This window comes from Gopherus flavomarginatus, chromosome 4 (genome assembly GCF_025201925.1).
Source record: "Gopherus flavomarginatus isolate rGopFla2 chromosome 4, rGopFla2.mat.asm, whole genome shotgun sequence".
Classification (NCBI taxonomy): Eukaryota; Metazoa; Chordata; order Testudines; family Testudinidae; genus Gopherus; species Gopherus flavomarginatus.
The window spans coordinates 193,920,306-193,940,075 of record NC_066620.1 but is presented as its reverse complement, the minus strand read 5'-3'; the positions used below and the strand labels follow the sequence as shown (position 1 = coordinate 193,940,075).

At 44.7% G+C, this 19,770-nt stretch overlaps 1 protein-coding gene across 2 annotated transcripts in view; it reads right to left on the bottom strand.

The window, feature by feature from the left end:
• The window catches only part of VSNL1 (visinin like 1), a 133,928-nt gene that overhangs the window by 21,501 nt on the left and 92,657 nt on the right, over positions 1–19,770 (bottom strand). The gene's annotated exons all lie outside the window — the stretch shown is intronic.

Here is a 19,770-nt window from a genome sequence, read left to right as displayed (position 1 = left end):
GTTAAGTGATTTAGATCTTTCAAATGCACAGGGTTCTGTAATGTTCTCAGTCTTCATCCAGATAGTGCCATACCACCACAGACAGTCACAAATACGCATCTGAAGAATACATCTTAGAGCTATTTTGTTCACACATATGAAAAATCAAATCATAGTTACTCTGGATTAATTTTATTACGGAAGTTCCAGGGGGTTGATTTTAACAGTTAAATTGGAACATGTTCCAAATCTTCATTACAGAATGATATTTCAGCATACTGCAATACAATTGGCTACACTGCACGCAGGTCTATGTAGTGAGCTCTGTTCACAGTTCAGATTTACATTAAAGAGGGGGCCCTCTCCGATCTGATGTTAACCCACTTTCTAGTATGTCTGTTCAGCAGTGGAATCTCAGCAGTTGTCCTATGTCGGAAGCTCACAATGTGTGGGCTGTATTCACCTCATATGCAACTGATGCTTGTAGGGCTTTCCCCAAATTTGCAGCAACAGTTCTATGGAAAGCTTCACAACCATTTTTCTAATAACTGTAAGAGGATTCAAGGGAATAGACACTGTGAACATACTACAGTTCTGCTCCACCAGATGGTTATGTTTGTGTGCTTGAGTAGATAGGCTAGTAAACCGGGCATTTGCTTTGCTAAGCTATTTCCAGTTTTTAGATGAAGCTGTAGAAATCCACATTTAATTGCAAGGCCTCTGACAAAGCATGATCATTATTAGTCTTTCTTCACAAATGTTAATAAATATTTTCACTGGGTTGGGTTTATACCCCTTTTAAAATCTTTGGACCACTATGCTACAACTCAGGCACTGGATTCTATCGCACTTCACGTGTGTAACCGCAGGAACCGTAAAATTATCAAAGCAGTTGATGACATTTACATTGGCTCACCTATGGGACTTCAGCAGGAGCTGATACAATACTCAGTAAAGAAACAACATTGCTGAAGATGTAATTTTCATTTATCTTAATGCAGTTAGTCAAGAAAGAGATGCCATTTCAGAATCAGGGGCCTGCTCCTTCTCCCATTGACTTCATGGGTCACAAAATCAGGACCTGGGATCCCTCCCCTTATTGCAATTATTCCATCTTTGCAGAAAACAGCTATGCATTCCTCATAGGTCATACATCTGCCAGGGTATTTCCCAGAGCTAATACACAAGTCTCTGTTGGATAACTTGAAGAAAGAAGGCCAAATTATGGCTCATACGCCAGCACCTCTATGGTGCAAAGGGGCCATAAAGCTGCCCTAAGAGAGCAAATGCAGAGAGACAGCCTGAGTACACTGTACTGCAGCAATCCTTGCTATTGTAACAGTCCCTTGGTAGCCACTGCAAACGGTGAAAACTAGAACAGCCCTGCGATACATAGCCACCTTCTCCTCCCCACTCCAGGCCTTCCTGGGCCCTGCACTAAGCACAGCTCCCCCAGGCTCAAAGATCTGGTTTTATGTTCACTGGCTAAATCTGTTACCTGATAGTCATGTGAATGCAATGGATCCATATAAATGGAACCTGGTTTCAAGTTGCAGGATGCCTAGTAAGGAACTGGAATTACCATTGCTTTCAGCATTAGCATAGGCTGTTGGTATCACTGCCACACTGCATCGCAGAAGATAGCAGAGTATTTTCTGCTATAAAGTTAATACAGATAAATAGCAGAAATAAAATCTCAACTCCAATGCAAGAAAGTTTAATAATGTTGAGAAATGGTCTAGGAAAAAGACACAAGAAATGATAAGTATTATTAAAAGTGACCTGTAATAGAAAGTCAGGAAAGAGATTCCCCCCGCCCCCAGTTGTTTTTGACCTTAGAGTTGTTTTATACACACACTTCCAGAGATCTAAGTAAACGGGTTTCATAAAATTGATATAGTTAGTTCAGTGCAAGTCTCTGTGTGGTGACTCTTGTCCTCTCAGGTAAGCCTAACTAAATGAGTTTTAAACCACACCTTTTGTTGTTCCAATGCATGCTTGTATGTAGACCCGTCTTTAGACAGATCCAGTGAAATACTGGCCCCAGTGAAGTCAATGAGAGTTTTGTCATTAACATCAGTGATGACTTCACTCATCAAATCTTGTCTTCCCCGCTTTTTCTGGAGGTCTCCTTGGAAGATCAGAGAATTGGAACAGTAGTTTTCTTAGCCCTTGACAGAGGGACTTTGGATAACAAGGTTTTCTCTTCCAACTGTCTATTATATATTTGAGTTAAAATAGACAACAAACAAATCAACCAAATAACAATCTTCTGAACTGTCAAACACACACAGCTTCTACTGACTGCCACAGGAGACATGGGTGTTCATCACCTCTGAAAATCAGCTCAAATTACCAAACAGCCTGACTAAACATTCCTGCTGAGCCTGCGGGTATTCGGGAGACATGCTAGTGAATTATCCTTGTTTGAATTATTTGCAGTGTGTGCCTCTTAGGTTTTAGTGCACCACTCAACACTGTAGTGTCAGTGGACCAGAAGGCTTGTTCTTTGTGGAGAGCTTGGTGTTACTGCATGTGGACCTTGCTTATTATGCTTGTCATAGAAACAGCAGATGGAAAAGATTTATTAGGTCATCCAGTCTATACTCCTGCACATTTAGAACTGAAATATGTGATAATTTCTTCCATGTGTGATATCTGTTGCCCTATTTGCTGTGAGGTCTTCTTAATATATAAAAAAGTTCAAATTTATTATGTGATTATTGTGTATAATCTAATCTCCTTCTTCAACAGGGAGAAGCAGTAGATGTGATAAAGCTTGACTTTAGTAAGGCTTTTGACATAGTTCCAAATAACATTCTTATAAGCTTATATAGGGGAAAATGGTCTAGATGAAATTGCTATATGATGTGTGCACAACTGGTTCCAAAACTGAATTCAGAGTAATTATTAACAGTTTATTGTCCAAATGGGAGGCCATATCAAGTGTGGTCCCACAGAGGGTCGGTTCTGAGCAATAGTCAACTGACCAGTATTCAGTATTTCTATTAACAGCTTGGATGATTGAGCGGAGAGTACATTTATAAAATCTCAGGATGACACCTAGCTGGGATGGACTGTAAGCACTTTGCAGAACACAATTAGAATTCAATAGGCTATTGATAAATTGGAGAAATGGTCTGAAATCAATAAGAATAAATTCAGTAAAGACAAACGCAGTGTAGTACACTTAGGACAGAAAAATCAGATGTACAAATACAAAATGGGGAATCACTGGCTAGGCAATATTACTGCTGAAAAGGATCTGGGAGTTACAGGGTACCACAAAGCGAACGTAAGACCACAATATGATGCTGTTGTGAAAAAGCCGAATGCCATTATGAGATGAATTAACAGGAGTATGGTACGCAAGATATGGCAGGTAATTGAGTCACTCTGCTTGGCACTGATGAGGCCTCAGCTAGAGAACTGCATCCCCGTTTTGGGTGCCACACTTTCAGGAGGCTGTGGACAAATTTGAGGTAGTCCAGAGGAGAGCAACAATGATAAAAAGTTTAGAAAACATGACCCATGACAAAAGGACTAGCACCCCTTCTGGTCCACTCACACTGGTTTACGTTGGTATAACTATACTGATTTTAATCAAGATATTCCAGATTTACATCAGTGGAAATGGTATCAGAATAAGGCCTATGGCTTTACTTTCACTATTCAAATGAATCAAGTGGATTTTCTATTAGTGGTGCGGAGGCTGTATACACCCCTTTTTGAGATCGATGGGAGCCACTGTAGATAAAGTGAATGGGCTGCAGAAATCTAAATATGAAACATCTAGGGAAGACATTTACACACTGCAACAGGGAGAAGTTGAGTTACCTGTTGTTTATCACACATCTCTCAGCAGATCTCATGTGGAGGGCGTAGCATTAAAAAGCTTCCAGTCTGCTGGATTAATCTCTTTATTCACAATGTGGAGAATTAGTCATTAACTAGGAGGAAAATGAATTGATTTTCAATCACTGCTTTTCTGTAATTAGATTTAAACAATGAGCAACCTAATGCAGCCACGGTTGTGCTACAAACCAATGTGCTAGCGGATCAGTTATGGCCCACTGCAAACAATCAATCTCAGAGAATTATTGCCAAAACAGTTAGTATTACCAGTGCATTACACCAGAGCTGGGACTGATTAAATGCGATTTCTTTTTATTCTTCCCCATTTGAGTGACAGCACTGGAGCATTTCATTTCTCCATTTTAATATTGGCACGGTTCACACTGCCCCAGGGTCAGTCACAATACAGGGATTCAACAATGGCAGAATCCAGCTGTAGCTATACCCTAGTTTAATTACAACATCCCTTCATTTGACACCACGTCTTCTGTTTAAGAATCTGGGACCATACCAGACTGCCGAATGCACCAATCTGGAGCAGATTTGCCCCTTAAAGAAAGCTTCTGACTTCTTTTCCCTTCTGAAAAGGACTGGACTTTCCCAGTGAGTCTTAGCCTTGAAGGATCAGAGCATTAATTCTAATGTCATGCATGCTGTCTCATCAACTTTTTGAATATCAATTTGTAGCTCCCAAAGAAGCAGGATTAAAAGCACTAGTTTGTGCAGTTTGCAAAACAAGAGATTTGAAATGGAGATCATCAAATGGAGATAATCACCTTACAAATAAATAGAGGGAGCTGCATAATAATGATAAATAGTTCTCTCTAAGCACTTATGGTTCTCATCCTCTAGCTACCTGTGTGCCACATTTACATTAATAAATCTATTCTCACAGCTTCCCCACAAGGTACAGAAGTAGTAGTAGTCTGCTTTTAGAGAAGGGCGACTGAGGCATAAAGAGACTAGATGGCCAAGACAGAGAAAATTTTCCAGTAGACATGGGATTTGAACTCAGCCCTCGTAAAACCTAGCTAGGTTCTTTAACTACCACTCCATCCTTACTCTCTGATAGCCAAATCATACACCTGGGGGCCCTGCCCTAAAGAGGCCACAGCTGACCCACAGCATGCTAAACTGCCAGCCACGGCCCGAACATGATTTTCAGAATGCAGCACCTGTAACTGCAAGATGAACGCAATGTCCAGGATTTGGTACTGAACATAGAGCCCACTACCTCCAGAGACAACCTCGAGCTTCCCACAAGCAGACCTTGATTACAGCTAACTCAGAAATCATTCTGCCATCACCACACCTGGACCCAGCCACCTGCACACTCTTGGTGTGGGCCACTACTAGTTCTCTCAGAAGGCACAGTCTACTACCATGCAGACAAAGTTGGCCAGCTGAAGGTTGGTGAGCTCAAAAACCAAGTATAATGAAAATGCCAGCTTATTACTGGGTATTGCTTTTACCCTCCAGTTTAGCATCCAACCAGTAGAGGACTCCACACTCCCTGTGCCGCTGACAGACCAGATGCCAGCTTTTGCCCAGGCTACAGGCATTAACTAAGAACTGACAATCTGGTAGCTGCAGACAAGACCAGGTCACCTGTATGTTACTTTTGCTCAAAATAGGTATTAGTCTCATACAAATATATTTAGTATTTAGACTCTATGAATTCCTTGTAAATTGCTGCCTGCATTAATCTCACTTGTCAAGTATGGATTTCCTTATAGCATGAAATATAGGTTTGCTTTATAACTTTGAAAATGTTTGCTCTGAACTTGTGAATGAGGCATGGGTATAATTTCCGTCCCCACCCCATCCAGAAGGGCTATCAAAATCAGATGGGCCATCACAGATCATCACACTACAAATGATTGGCCCTAGTGCACTGAGGAAATGCTACATGCAAGGAAGCTCGTCCTGTGGACTTGGAAGATGAATGAAGAAGTAAAACAAAGCCATGGGAAAATTTGCCATTGTTTTGGCTGTTTGAATCTGAAGGGCCAGAGACTCTAAACTGAAGCCAGAGATCCCCTGGGGATGCCTCTTGGATCTGTCTTGAAAGACACTTTGAATTGACAGATCACTGCAATTCTGTCACTCTCAGGATTTAGATGGTAACTCATCTGTGTCTATATGTTTGCTTGCTTTCACCTGTAAATAAGGTCTCATTTCTTTTTCCTAGTTAATAAACCTTTAGATAGTTTATTACAGGACTGGATACTGGAGTTGTCTTTGGTATAAGCTCTAGCATACCAACTGACCTGAGGTAAGTGACTGTTTGCTTGGGACTGGAAGCAAATTGCATGTGGTGTGATTTTTGGTGTAAGTGACTATTTATCACTAAATCCAGTTTGTCTGGGTGGCCAGGTGGACTTGAGAGTCATCTCTTAGGGACTGTCTGTGACTCCATGGTCAGACTGTTACAGTGATCCAGGAGTTCACATTTGTCCCTGGCTTGGTGAAATCTAACAACAGAACACTCCACCAGTTTGGGGTGTTTGCCCTGATTTTGACAGTCTGCCCTGAGGCAGGCACTCACCGTTGTCAGCCACCCACTCCAGGCCGCATGACACCCTCACAACAAAGAAAATGGAAAAGCAACCTGAGATCAGAGGGGAACAGGGCCTCAGAGGGAGCCAGAGGCTGCATGGGAGCAGGAACATTAGGCTAGAGACAGTAGCCTGGGAGCTGTATTGAAACAACCAGGTAGCAGACACTCTGGGAGGTAGGATGGGAAGGCTGAATGCCAAAGCACAGGCTGTGACTTAACAGCATCCCAATGCAAAAGCCTCACTGGTGTCTGGAGTGAGTTTTAAGTGGCCTGACCAGTTCATTGTATTTCAATTCACTAATGTCAGAGCCTGTAAATAAAAGGTGTCATGTCAGATATCAATAGAAAGCTAATTACATACTGATCAGTAATATTATTGTTTAGTGTATGTACAGATGACAAATTCAAAATTACAAACATATTGGGAATTATGTTCTTAAAGTGTATCTGTCAGGCAGGGCCGCCCAGAGGATTCAGGGGGCCTGGGGCAAAGCAATTTTGGGGGCCCCTTCCATAAAAAAAATTGCAATACTATATTCTCATGGGGGCCCCTGCAGGGCCCAGGCAAATTGCCCCACTTGCTCCCTGCCAGAGGCAGCCCTGGGAAAAATAAACCTTCCGCATCTCAGCACAAATCCAGCTTTGAGAAAACTTCTTTACAAGGTATCGCTGGTTCTCAGCATCAGCTAGTGCTAAAAGGCACTAAAGCTCATTAAAAGGGCTGGACAAATATTTTCCGTCAAAACTTTTTTTGGATCGAAAACTAGGGGTTTTTTAAAAGCAAAAAAAAAATCACGGACAATGTCTGCTTTCCTTTAAAATTTGTTGTGGTTTTTTTTAATTAAAAAGCTGAAATTAGTCTGTCAAAACCTGCATATGGTTTGGGGTTTCAGAAGTGTGCGGCCAAACGTTTGCTGCTTGCTGTGTTTGATTGTTTAAAGAAACACTAAAAAATTCTGCTTAAAAAGATCCAAAACTTTTGAACCACCTCAGCTTGTGACCAAACGCCTGAGCCCATCCAGTCAGAGATTTTTCCAGGTTTCTCATACTCTGCTGGCTTTCTTGACTCATATCTGTCTCCATAACTTTGGGTTCATTTAGCTTAGAACATAAGAACAGCCATACTGGGTCAAACCAAAGGTCCATCCAGCCCAGTATCCTGTCTACCGACAATGGCCAATGCCAAGTGCTCCAGAGGGAGTGAACCTACAGGTAATGATCAAGTGATCTCTCCCCTGCTATCCATCTCCACCCTCTGACAAACAGAGGCTAGGGACACCATTCGTTACCCATCCTGGCTAATAGCCATTAATGGACTTAACCTCCATGCATTTATCTGTTTCCTAGAGACTGGCTCCATGGGGTCCCTCACAAACTGGAGACGGTTACTGTGGGTTTGTCTTTAGTATAACTTATGTACATACTCCATGAACTGAGCATTTGAGCTTGTTCCAGAATCTGGGATGAGTCTATGTTGTGAAAACTGACATGCTCAAAATAGCACATGCATGTGAATGGACACAGGGTGCTAAAATTAAATTAACCCAGGGGTTCTCAAACTGGGGTCGGGACCCCTCAGGGGGTCACAAGGTTATTACTGGGGGTCGCGAGCTGTCAATCTCCACCTCAAACCCTGCTTTGCCTCCAGCATTTATAATAGTGTTAAATATACAAAAAAGTGTTTTCAATGTATGGAGGGGGAGTCGCACTCAGAGGTTTGCTATGTGAATGGGGTCACCAGGACAAAAAAGTTTGAGAACCACTGAATTAAATCCTCTGAAGCCTCAGGGAATGCCCGGGGAGGGGCGGGGGGGGGGAGGTGTCTCCCTTGGTAGGGTCAGGAAGGAGGTAGGTGGTGTAGGATATTGCTCTTCTCATGTGATCCCTCCCCCAGTGGCTAATTTTAAATGAAGCTACTCTCCCCTGACATGAATCTCCCTATGGCACTGAAATTAAATATAGACTATAATTTGACAAGTAAAACGGATGGTAGCCCTGATGGAAAAGCTAACAGCTTGGCTCTTCTGCAAGCCTCAAACTGCTGAATGAGCTTTAGGGTAGGGAAGGCTGTGCCTCCCAAACAGCCTGGCCCTGCCCCGTCTGACCCCCCTACTTCCTGCCCCCCAACTGCCCATCCCCCTCAGAATCCCCGACCTATCCTGTTCCTTGCCCCCTCACCATCCCCAAGAGACCCACCACCACCACCCCGGGACCCCACCCCTGCTTCCTGTCCCCTGACCGCCCCCTCCCACTTCTGCCCCCTCTCTGTGCCCTGACTGTCCCCAGGACTTCCTGCCCCTTAGCCAACCCTGGCCCCAGCCCCTTACCCCTGGCGCCCCGCTCACCCGGAACCTTGGCGCGTTGTATCCAGCAGTGTCCCTCAACAGCGGAGCGGAGCGGCGTGGCTCCGGCGGGGCTCCTGAGCCCCGCCCCACTCAGAACCACACGGTAAGGGGCCGGGGCTGGGAGCTCAGGAGGCCTGCCGGAGCCTGCTGTTCAGGGACAATGCTGGGTACGTTGAGGCTCCGGGTGAGGGGCAGAGGCAGGGTCAGGCTAGGGCAGGAGCCTCACCCGTTCTCTTGGGGGCCCCTGCGGAGCCCGGGGCCTGGGGCAAATTGCCCCACTTGCCCCCCCCCCCGGACGGCCCTGCTGTCAGGCAGGACTAAAGTTACCCCACCCTAGACAAAGGAATGTGGATCTGCCACCTTGAAAGTACTTCCCAGGTATAGTAAGAGACAATGGGAATGCCGTTTGGAGAGAAGGTGATCAGGACCATCAAGCCAACAAGAGGAGAAGATAATCGATCAGCATCACAGCAGGGAGAGGAGATTGCAGGAAACAGACCAATTTGCAGTTTAGCAAATACCAGTGGGGAAAGAAACCAGCATTAAACTTCATTCTCATGGAGACTCTATGGTGTTTCCCCCACAGTTTGAATGAATTTTACTTTAGAGGGGGACCTACAGAAGAGTCTATTTCAAAAGTTCCCAGGACTCTAAAAGAGAGGGTCCAAGAACCCAAGTTATCTTTCACCTACGAAGACAAACAAACCAAACACTCTGGGCTTTGTGGGGGATCCTGATCCGAGGGGGGTCAGCCACCTTGCTGGATGGTAGATTGTTAAGAAAACTACCTTGAACAAATGCTGTAGCATAACAAATGTTAAGTCCTGGCCACCAGAAAGCATTTTTCACTTTTATCTCCTTGTAACCATTTCTTACTCTATCCTTTATACTGGAACTCATTTAAAGTGCTCTCACCTTCTGATAATAAATTTGTTTTACTTTTAATTTAAACCAAGCCAGTGCTATGTTTGACTAAAAGTGACAGCTCAGTCCAGTTTAAGTGATAAACTGTGCATTTTGTCGTTGTAAAGGAGCAAACAAACCTTATCTTCCTCTGAATGGTCCTGGAAAGTCTGGGCATTGCAGAGCACAAAGTTTTGGGACAATTCAAGCCTGTGAGTGTGTGTGGGTCTCCCCTGCATATGGTAATTTGCTGACAGAGACCAGAGAGGGATGTTGTGTTGTGGCAGGCTGCTGGGTGGTGACCCAGGGCTGCACAGCACACAGGCACTCAGGAAATTCATGCTTGTCTGATGGCTGTTGGTGTCCAGGCTGTGAGCCACAGCAGCAGAGCATTCAAGGCATCCTGGGTTATGGGGCAGGCAGGGCAACAGCCCCTCACTAGCCTGAACCACACCTGAGAATGTGATAGAGACATGCACTGACCTTGGCGGGATTTGGGGGGGGACAGCAGTTGCCATAACAACCAGATTGAGATCTATACCTGCAGGCAGGAGGATCATGTGGCGAGGCTCCAATGAGCCCGTAATTGATGGATAACATAATTAGACTCTGGCCAGACAATCTACAGGCCAGTACATAGTTGCCTCCATGAGCGGGATGGGTTGAAGGGAGCATGTTCTGGCACTATGGCCTGCATCCACTTGTAATGGAATAGCTCCAGGGGCTGGGCTGAGAACGGTTGGGTTAACATTTGTGTTGCAACCGCTAACGCCGTTGTGCTGAGAGTGTTTGATTTCTAGCAGCTTTAGCAAAGGAAGCCTCAGTTTCTGGGAGTGGGCGAGGGGATGTGGAAATGCACCAAGAGGTCGGGCCCAAAGAGCTCAGTGTCTGCCCCACAGCTCCTGGCACACCCAGCACGCTACATCTCTACATCAGAGGGGACTGGTGTACCAGTACAAATGCAAATATTAGGGTGTCAGAGGTTGGGTTAGAACGCAGAATGGAAGGGCATATGGTAAAGGCGGGAGAGTTGCTGAGAAGGACCCCCAGCACTGAGAGACAGGGAGGATGGTATCTACTGTAACGGAGACTGGAGGGTTTGGGGGGCTGTGTGAAATGGGCTTGTGTCATCCTTTTTTCATCAACGTCCTTTAGCCTGAGGTTTATCCTATTGACTTCAGCTTTCAGTGTTCGGTCTGAAAGGCATCTTGAAGCTGGCAAACCTGCCTCAAAGTCAGACTCTGTAATGAAATTGCAACAGACATGTTTTCAGGTTTCCTCCCAAAGGAAGGTTTATCCACCAATAACTCTGTACACTTTTATTTTTATTTGATTTATTTCAGCTGCATGTGTACATAAAACTCATGAGGTATCATGATCTAGGGTATATGGCCAGGGCCAGCTCCAGACACCAGCTAAAGAAGCAGGTGCTTGGGGCGGCCAATACAAAGGGGCAGCATTTCCGGTTTTTCAGCAGAAGTTCGGCGGCGAGTCCCTCAGTCCCTCTCTTCCTCTTTGAGCTGCCGCCGAAGTGCTGCTTGGGGCAGCAGAAAACCTGGAGCCAGCCCTGAATATGGCATGAGAGGGGGGTTAGGAAACCTAGGTTTCTGCCACTGACTGGCTGTCAATTAGATACTCTTGGTGCTTTATTTTCCCCTTCTATAAAAGGGAAGGTGATATTTACCTGCATTTGTAAAGTGCTTTGAGTTCTACAGGTGAAAAGGGTTGTATTATTAAAAGGCACAGATAATTAAGTATACAGAAAACAGCACAAATTACATAAAATATATAGTGTATTTTCAAAATAGGCTCTAGATTATACACTAACTAATTAGCCTAGACCTTAAGACAACCAACTACAACACTGGGCCAGATCATATGCCCTAGATGCATGCACAGAGCTTTGTCTCCATAAACGGGGGTGCTGGAACAATTTTTATAGTGAGCATGCTGAGAGCCATTGAAGCAAATTGTAAACCCTGTATATAATAGAAACCACTTCAAGTTTGGGGGTGCTGCAGCACCCCCCGCAGACCTAGTTCCAGCACCTATGTCCATAAATGCATCTGCCTCTGGCTACTGTTTCCATGGAACTGTCTCACTGACTTTGACCCAACAGCAAGTTCTGTGGATGAAGGACTCTGAGCTTGGGGTGGGCCACCAGAGTGATGGGAAGATGACAGCTGGGAGGTAGCCAGAAGGTGCATAGAGTCAGGTAAGATCTCTCCCAGCTACCAACAGTAAATGGGTCAAAAAGTATAAACAGGCTTCATTAACTTTTGCATGGAGTCTCCTTTGTGCCAAAGAATCCCAGGGTAAGGAAGGATTCCAGGGGCTACCACGTCCATGGTGGTGCCTGGCAGTAGCACTCCAATGGAATCACTGTGCTTGGAAATGAAAAGCGAGGCAGGGAGATCTGGGGCCAGTATGGAGGCACATCATCTTGGAATGGCCATTCCTGTGTGTCTCCAATTTCCATGATCCCTGAGGACAGAGGCAGAACCCCCTATTCATCCCATGGAGAAGAAAATCCCAGCCCTATACAATGATGTCAGGAAAACTTAGTGAAGGGAACCCTCTTAAGTCCTTAGAATTCCAGATACCAGTGTTAAATTCCTTATCACAGAGGTAACTCTAATCCAAATTAATGCTGTGAATTTTTCCCCTCCCCATAAAAATTGTCTAAGTGCCTGGAGTTCAAACTGGGCATCTACCATCTATTTGTCAGAAGAAAGCTTCGAGGGCAGGTGTCTATTTATAGGCAAGGCAAAGCACAGAGAGATGCTTCAAGATCATTGTTTTCCTTTAATAAGCACTACCTAAGAAATGCAGTGGAAAAGTCAGTCTGATACAATTTGAGCTGCCCCAGAGTACAATTAATTAGTATGCCCTGGGGGGAACTACTGATGCTTTTCCACACTGAATAATGAATATGAGCAATTGGTTTCACTTTGTTCCCCAAATATTCTGGCAAACATGTTAAATATATCAGCTTGTATTTGGACTTGAATAAATGGCAGCAGTTGCTCAGTGCTTAATGTGCAGATAGCAAAAACCACGGAGGCTCAGTATTGTGGGGGTGAACTGAGAAAAGCATTAGTCAGACATGGCCTCACTAGCTTTGGACAGAAAAGATCCCATGGAGCATTAAATACAAAATCTGAGAGAACTGAAAGGAACTCAGAAAAAAGACAGCTATTTAAGAGAATTTCTCATTCATAAATGAGAGCTCATGGGCTGAAGCTGAATTTGAACTAGTGTGTAAATAATTCAGGCTGAATGTTTTTTTAGATGAATGGAAAAAATTGTCAGTGTCCTCAATAAAAGCCATTTGTGTAACCTTGCTCAAGAGGAAGCTGGATGCACTTTTGAAAAGGAAACAATACAAGGGTAAAAGCCTTTGAATGCCTTGGCACAGCATTTGCTAAGAATTCACTAGCAGACCACATCATCTTTAATGTTGCTGTGTTCCAAACACAGTGAAGATAAATAAAATGCAATATAGGCAGAAATGGCTGGACTATAAAATACAGTAACCATGGCAGACCTGTTATGCTAGCACTTGGCTTTTGATATGCAGACAAGGCAAATATAAGATATAAAGCTATAAGAAATTATTATGAAGAAGCTACCACTTGTATCAAGGTTGCAACCAGCTTCCTTTGTAAAAGATATTTCCTCTAAGGAACATTCTAAGGCCAGATGTGGAGCTCATTCCCATAGGAGGTGGTCAGTGAGTGATGTGTGTGTTGGAGGAGGGAGGTAGAGGGAAAATGAATAGAGGTTTCCTGTTAAACAAGAGAAGAGAAACCTGTAACATGCCTCAGCCAGGACATGGATAAAGACAGAAAAATTCTAATGGACTGGGGGACTCCAGTTATATGAAGAAGTTTGTAGTCTGTGCCACACAGTGCTGGAGCACTAACAGGAAACAGTATTTTGGTGTTTTACCAAGGGACCACATGACCAACAAGCCTCCTGCAGTGGCAGAATTGACAGCTCTGCCTGAAATTCCTTAGTAGCAGTCCAGAACCCAGTGGGCACCTTGAGAAAGATTGTATATGTTCCTAAGCCGCTGTACTACCGTTCTCAAGTTTTAATTCTTTGAGCACTAAACCAGACAAACATTATGTGATGTGACAGACAGGAAGAGGATTATCAGTACAGCACAAGCTATAAAGGGCCAAAAGATATTGCTTTTCCCTGACCTGAGTCCTCTCACGGACATGTCAGAAAGAGTTTGTCCCTCTCTGGTGTAGCTTAGCCTACTGGCTGTAAATAGGCTTCCAATGGCGCCCATGGAGTTAAGAGAGCATAGGGGTGCTTAAGCCATTACTCCCTTTCAAAGAGGTGGCTCATAAAGCCATTGATGTCAGGCAGGGATTCCCGCATGTCTGGGATTCTTCAGCTAGCTAGATCTATCCTGTTTGTGGCACCTCTGCCTGGTGGACTGTTGCGAAAGGGATCTGGCACAGCATAGTACAAGAGTGGAAAGAGTTGTACTTCCCCAACAATATGCCAGGTTATCTCTGAAGAAAAATCTACATCCAATTCAGCTAAACTCTGCCGGGAAAAAAATCTTTGCAGCTCTGTCAAGCTATTTTTAGTTCTCAGGAAAAAAAAGGACCAGTCATTGCCCCTTCAAAGAATGTTTATATCCCAGTTTTTTTTATTTACCAGGTTCCCTACTGTCGTTCAGTTGTGGCTGATTGGCTGCCTATTCTGAACTGGAGTTACGTTCTTTTTTTACTTTTATAATTGTTTTCATTCTATTTAGCTAGCATTGCACCTAGTGAAAGTACCTGGAAGCACAAGCACTGACTTTCAGCTTTCCCTGGGGGTGCTCCACCCCCACTCCACTCCAAGGCCCCACCCCCACTCCATCCCTTCTTCTGAGGACCCACCCTCGCTCTGCCTCTTCCCACCCCCTCTCTGCCCTCTTCCCTGAGGCTCTGTCCACCCCGCCTCCTCCCCAAGCATGCCTTGCCCTCGCTCCTCCTCTTCCCCCAGCTCCTCCCACTCCCTCCCAGCACCTCCTGCCGACCGCTGAACTGCTGATCGGCGGCAGGCGGGAGGCACTGGAGGGTGTGTGTGTGTGTGAGCTGATTGGTGGGTGCTGAGGACCCACTATTTTTTTCCCTGTGTGTGCTTCAGCTCCAGAGCACCCAGGGAGTTGGCACCTATGATTGGAAGAACTTTTTGTGGGTCACAATATTTAATGTTTAATTTCGATAATTCAGTCGCTGACCTGTTTCACTTCAGACAATAGGTTTCTTTCCGGACAAGAAAGTTTGTTAAATCTTACCAGTTAGTTATGTATACAAGATAGGGATTTGACCCAGTCTCAACTTTTGTGACTGGACTCTGTATCCCACTCTCTAACCCAGTGTAATATGTTGAGTTTCTTTTGCCTACAAGCAATAAAATGTATTTTGAAAAACCCTCAAACAAATCCCCAGGCTGCAAACTGTGGTGTCCCTAGACATGCAGCCCTTTTCAGACAGGGTTGAGGCCGGGGATGGAAAAATGAATAGAAAACCCTAGATAAGGCCAATATCACTAGTATATGCCTCTGAGGTAAAATTCACCAATGCCTACAGGGCTGGCACAAGGAAAGCTTATGTAGTGCCAAAGCCTTGTGTTGACCTCCTGGCCAAGGGTGAATGTCACCCATGTGAACATGTCAGCATTTCCCCCAAGCAGCTGAATGTGATTGACTAAATAAGTAATAGCTCATATCAATACATCATATGAAAGCACTCTTCTTTTAGCATAATTGGTATTTAACGCTCTCCTTAAATCACAGGTGCTATATCGATTATGTTGATTATCTGCTTTGTTAAGGAGGATTCATATTACTCAAGTGACTCATATAAACTGAACATATGAACTGTAGTTCAAAGAACAGGATTCCAATAATCAGGCAAAATCTGAGGTGTTATTTCCCACTTCAAGCCTTCTTTCATATTGTCTTTAACCACTGACATGTTATCTGTGATCCTTTCAGGAAATTTACTAATGTACTGGATACTGGAAAGCCCTGCTGAATTCCTAGTAAAATCCATAAGTATCTACAGCGTATGGCAAATAATTCTAAACATTAATGTTAGATGACAGCAAGAGGTGGTGATGGAATGTGACTGAGGTTTGGACATGATGCAAGTTTGAGGTCACAGTATCATGCGGATGAGTCTTGTCATTACGCTGAAATGTAACTAAAACTGCCATAGTGATACTGGTGCCGGAACAGTTTAGTGTGACAACGAGGTGACCAAAATCCAGAACGACTGCAATGCTAAAGGAAAGAAGCTGGGTTTTTCCTATCACCACTACATAACTAGGAAAGGGTCCAGCACCACTATTGTTCTAGAATCACATTCCTTTTGAGATGTCAGCCTGAAATTAGAATAGAGCTGTGCCGTATTTATGCAGAGATGGATTTAGTGTGGCAGAACGTAACTTTTGGACAGGAACATATCCAAGGATGTTTCTCTTGCTGCATTGGCTCTGATCAGGATTCACAGAATCATAGAATCATAGATATCAGGGTTGGAAGAGACCTCAGGAGGTCATCTAGTCCAACCCCCTGCTCAAAGCAGGACCAATCCCCAACTAAATCATCCCAGCCAGAGCTTCACCACCCTCCTAGTGAAAAAGGTTTTCCTAATATCCAACCTAAACCTACCCCACTGCAACTTGAGACCATTACTCCTTGTTCTGTCATCTGCTACCACTGAGAATAGTCTAGATCCATCCTCTTTGGAATCCACTTTCAGGTAGTTGAAAGCAGCTATCAAATCCCCTCTCATTCTTCTCTTCTGCAGACTAAATAATTCCAATTCCCTCAGCCTCTCCTCATAAGTCATGTGCTTCAGCTACCAATCATTTTTGTTGCCCTCCGCTGAACTTTTTCCAATTTTTCCACATCCTTCTTGTAGTGTGGGGCCTAAAACTGGACACAGTACTCCAGATGAGGCCTTACGAATGTTGAATAGAGGGGAATGATCATGTCCCTCGATCTGCTGGAAATGTTTCTACTTATACAGCCCAAAATGCCATTAGCCTTCTTGGCAACAAGGGCACACTTTTGACTCATATCCAGCTTCTCATCCACTGTAATCCTGAGGTCCTTTTCTGCAGAACTGCTACCTAGCCATTTGGTCCCTATTCTGTAGTAGTGCATGGGATTCTTCCACCCTAGGTGCAGGATTCTGCACTTGTCCTTGTTGAACCTCATCAGGTTTCTTTTGGCCCAATCCTCTAATTTGTCTAGCTCCCTCTATAGCCTATCCCTACCCTTCAGCATATCTACCACTCCTCCCAGTTTAGTGTCATCTGCAAACTTGCCGAGAGTGCAGTCCACACCATCCTCCAGATCATTAATGAAGATATTGAACAAAACCGGCCAACGACTGACCCTTGGGGCACGCTGCTTGATACTGGCTGCCAACTAGACATGGCGCCATTGATCACTATCCATTGAGCCTGATGATCTCGCCAGCTTTCTATCCAGCTTATAGTGCATTCATCCAGCCCATACTTCTTTAACTTGCTGGCAAGAATACTGTGGGAGACCATATCAAAAGCTTTGCTAAAGTCATATAAGGCAACGAATGGGTCTCCAGTTACAGCAAACTATTTTGTGCTTTTGCTTTCCACAGACACAGACAGCAAAGCTGTCACTGCCTCGGGAGAGGTGACAGCATGTGTATTTAGCCAGCCTCACTAATTTCTAAGATGTGTGGTAATAAAAGGTTTTATATTTTCCCCACATATAGGGAGCTTTTCTGATGACAGTTTCTCTACAGGCTTTACCAACTGTCATCTCAATTCCACAGTCATCTCAAAACAAGAAACTATCCTTCGTGGCTGGGCTCCTGCACCAATGCAGAGCCCCACTGCCTTTGATGAAGCTTTGTGTGGGAAGCCCTTTACTGAGGTCACTGGGGGTCTGCACAGGCCTGGGGGTCCAGTCAGTTCGAGTAGTTTGCAGGATCAGGGCCTGTATACATACACACATCACCACTGACATCCATTACATCTAGGGTGAAGGCAGGAAGGCAACCAGTGTACAGTATGCTATACAACAGTGAGGGAGGGGAATGGGCAAAGGGCACAGGGCAGAGGCCTGCTTTTCAGAAAAATGCCCAGGGATTCTAGTTTCCGTGTAAAGCAGATAGGATCACAATTTTTGAGGAGAGAGGCATAGTTCGGCATAGAATCAGATCTGAATCCTGTCTTCCAGCAAATTCTTTATCGAAAGGATATCCCCTACTTTAAAACATTAAAAAACAAGTGCAAAGGCCAACAAATGGGCTGTCCTGAGGCTCTAAGAAGTTCACCTTAAATTATGTTTTCAAGTGATTTCCAGCAATTACTTTACAGTATCAACTGCCATTTTTAATGCTGCATTAGTACATTTATTTATATTGTACTTTTAATACTAGATTCTCAACTACACCCAATACGGTTTGGGCAAAGTGAAGAAGAGAAGGAGCACAAAGGAGTCATTAGTGCAGAGACGACCCGGGCCTGCTGATAGTGGGGTGGGGGTGGGGGGGTGAAGATCCCTGATCCTGGGGCTGGTTTCATGCCGGTTTCTACTGTAGCTTAGTCTCTGGGCTGCTGTACATTAAGCAAGCTGCCAAAGACTCTCTGGGTGGTACCAGAGAACAGGGATTCTTCAGCTGCTACCCCATTTCATAAAGGTGGATCACAGAGCCATTTATGTCATACCATGGGAGTCATCAGCTTGCTTGATCCACTCAGTTTATGGCTCCTTTTCCTTGTGGACTCATGTCAAAGCTGTGACACAGCCTACCCCATCACTGGAACACTACTTCTACAACATGTACCAGTTTTTTTTCCAGGTTAAATGAAAGTAATAAGAGCAATTTAAGCCTTTCCCTCCTCTGCTTACTTAACTATTTTGGCCTAAACATATTCTGACAGGAAAATTAAAGATCAATTGTCAATAGAACTAACCGAGACAAACTGAATTATGCATTTGCTTTATAGCAGAGGCTCTCTCTCTCTACTAACAGTGCTACTTTTCTTCCAGCAGCACATGTGGTAGAATGCAAAACACTGCTCTGTCCCTTCATGGCACTTTATAGCTGGCAATACATATTTAGAGCACAGAGCACAGCTGATTTTATTTCTCTTACATGTCTGTGCCATATCTCCCTTCCTAAATTCCACCCTGACCAGGAGTCTGGATTGCCGACCAAGCTGAGTGGAAAGTTCATGCACTAATGAATGTAGCCCGACCTATAGATTATGTATTAATTATATTGTAAGCAGTGTCAGGATAAGCTCTACACTGACATCTGGTGGAAAGAATTTCAGAGAGTGTATTTGCATAGGCACGCCTACCCTATCCCAGACTGCCGAGCTGTGGGACTGCTTGGTGACAAATGACTCACCCTCAGTTGGGTGGTACTTGCTAGACAAGGGACATGGGTTCCAAAACCCAGAGAATTGAGAGAGGCTAGTGACAGGTATCTGTGTCTGGTGGTGCAGTCTCCTTGTGGAGCCAGAAGCACCAGTTCCACCTCCTCCTCTCTCCACTGTGGAATGTTAGAGTTGATTTTTTTTATTCCCTTAAGAATCTAGATACAGGTTACTGAGCTGAACTCACTTTGAGCTAATGGTGCACTAGCACTGGGGCTCCCGTACTATGAGCTGGAATCACTAAGAGCTGAAAATCACTAAAGAGCTGAAATTATGGAGCTGAGAGCACTGAGTACTGTGCTAACTAGTGGGGAGCCCAAAGCTATACTGTGGAACAGAGCCACTGGCGGAGTGGAGCAGTTTGTGGGGACGGCTGGAGCGGCTCACGGGACAGCTGGTGGAGCAGAGCGGCTGGCAGAGCGGAGTAGCTGTGAGACGGGTGGAGCGGCCCACAGAGCGATCAGAGCCGAGCAGTTTGCAGGGACAACTGGAGCAGCCCACAGTACAGCTGGTGGAGCAGAGCAGCTGGTGGAGCGAAGCAGTTTGTAAGGACGGCTGGAGGAGCAGAGTGGAGCGGCTGGTAAAGCGGAGCAGTTCGTGGAGAAGGTGGGAGCAGAACCCACGGAGAGGCAGGGCAGTTGGCCCCGGACCACGTAAGGTGCCCCTTTCTACACA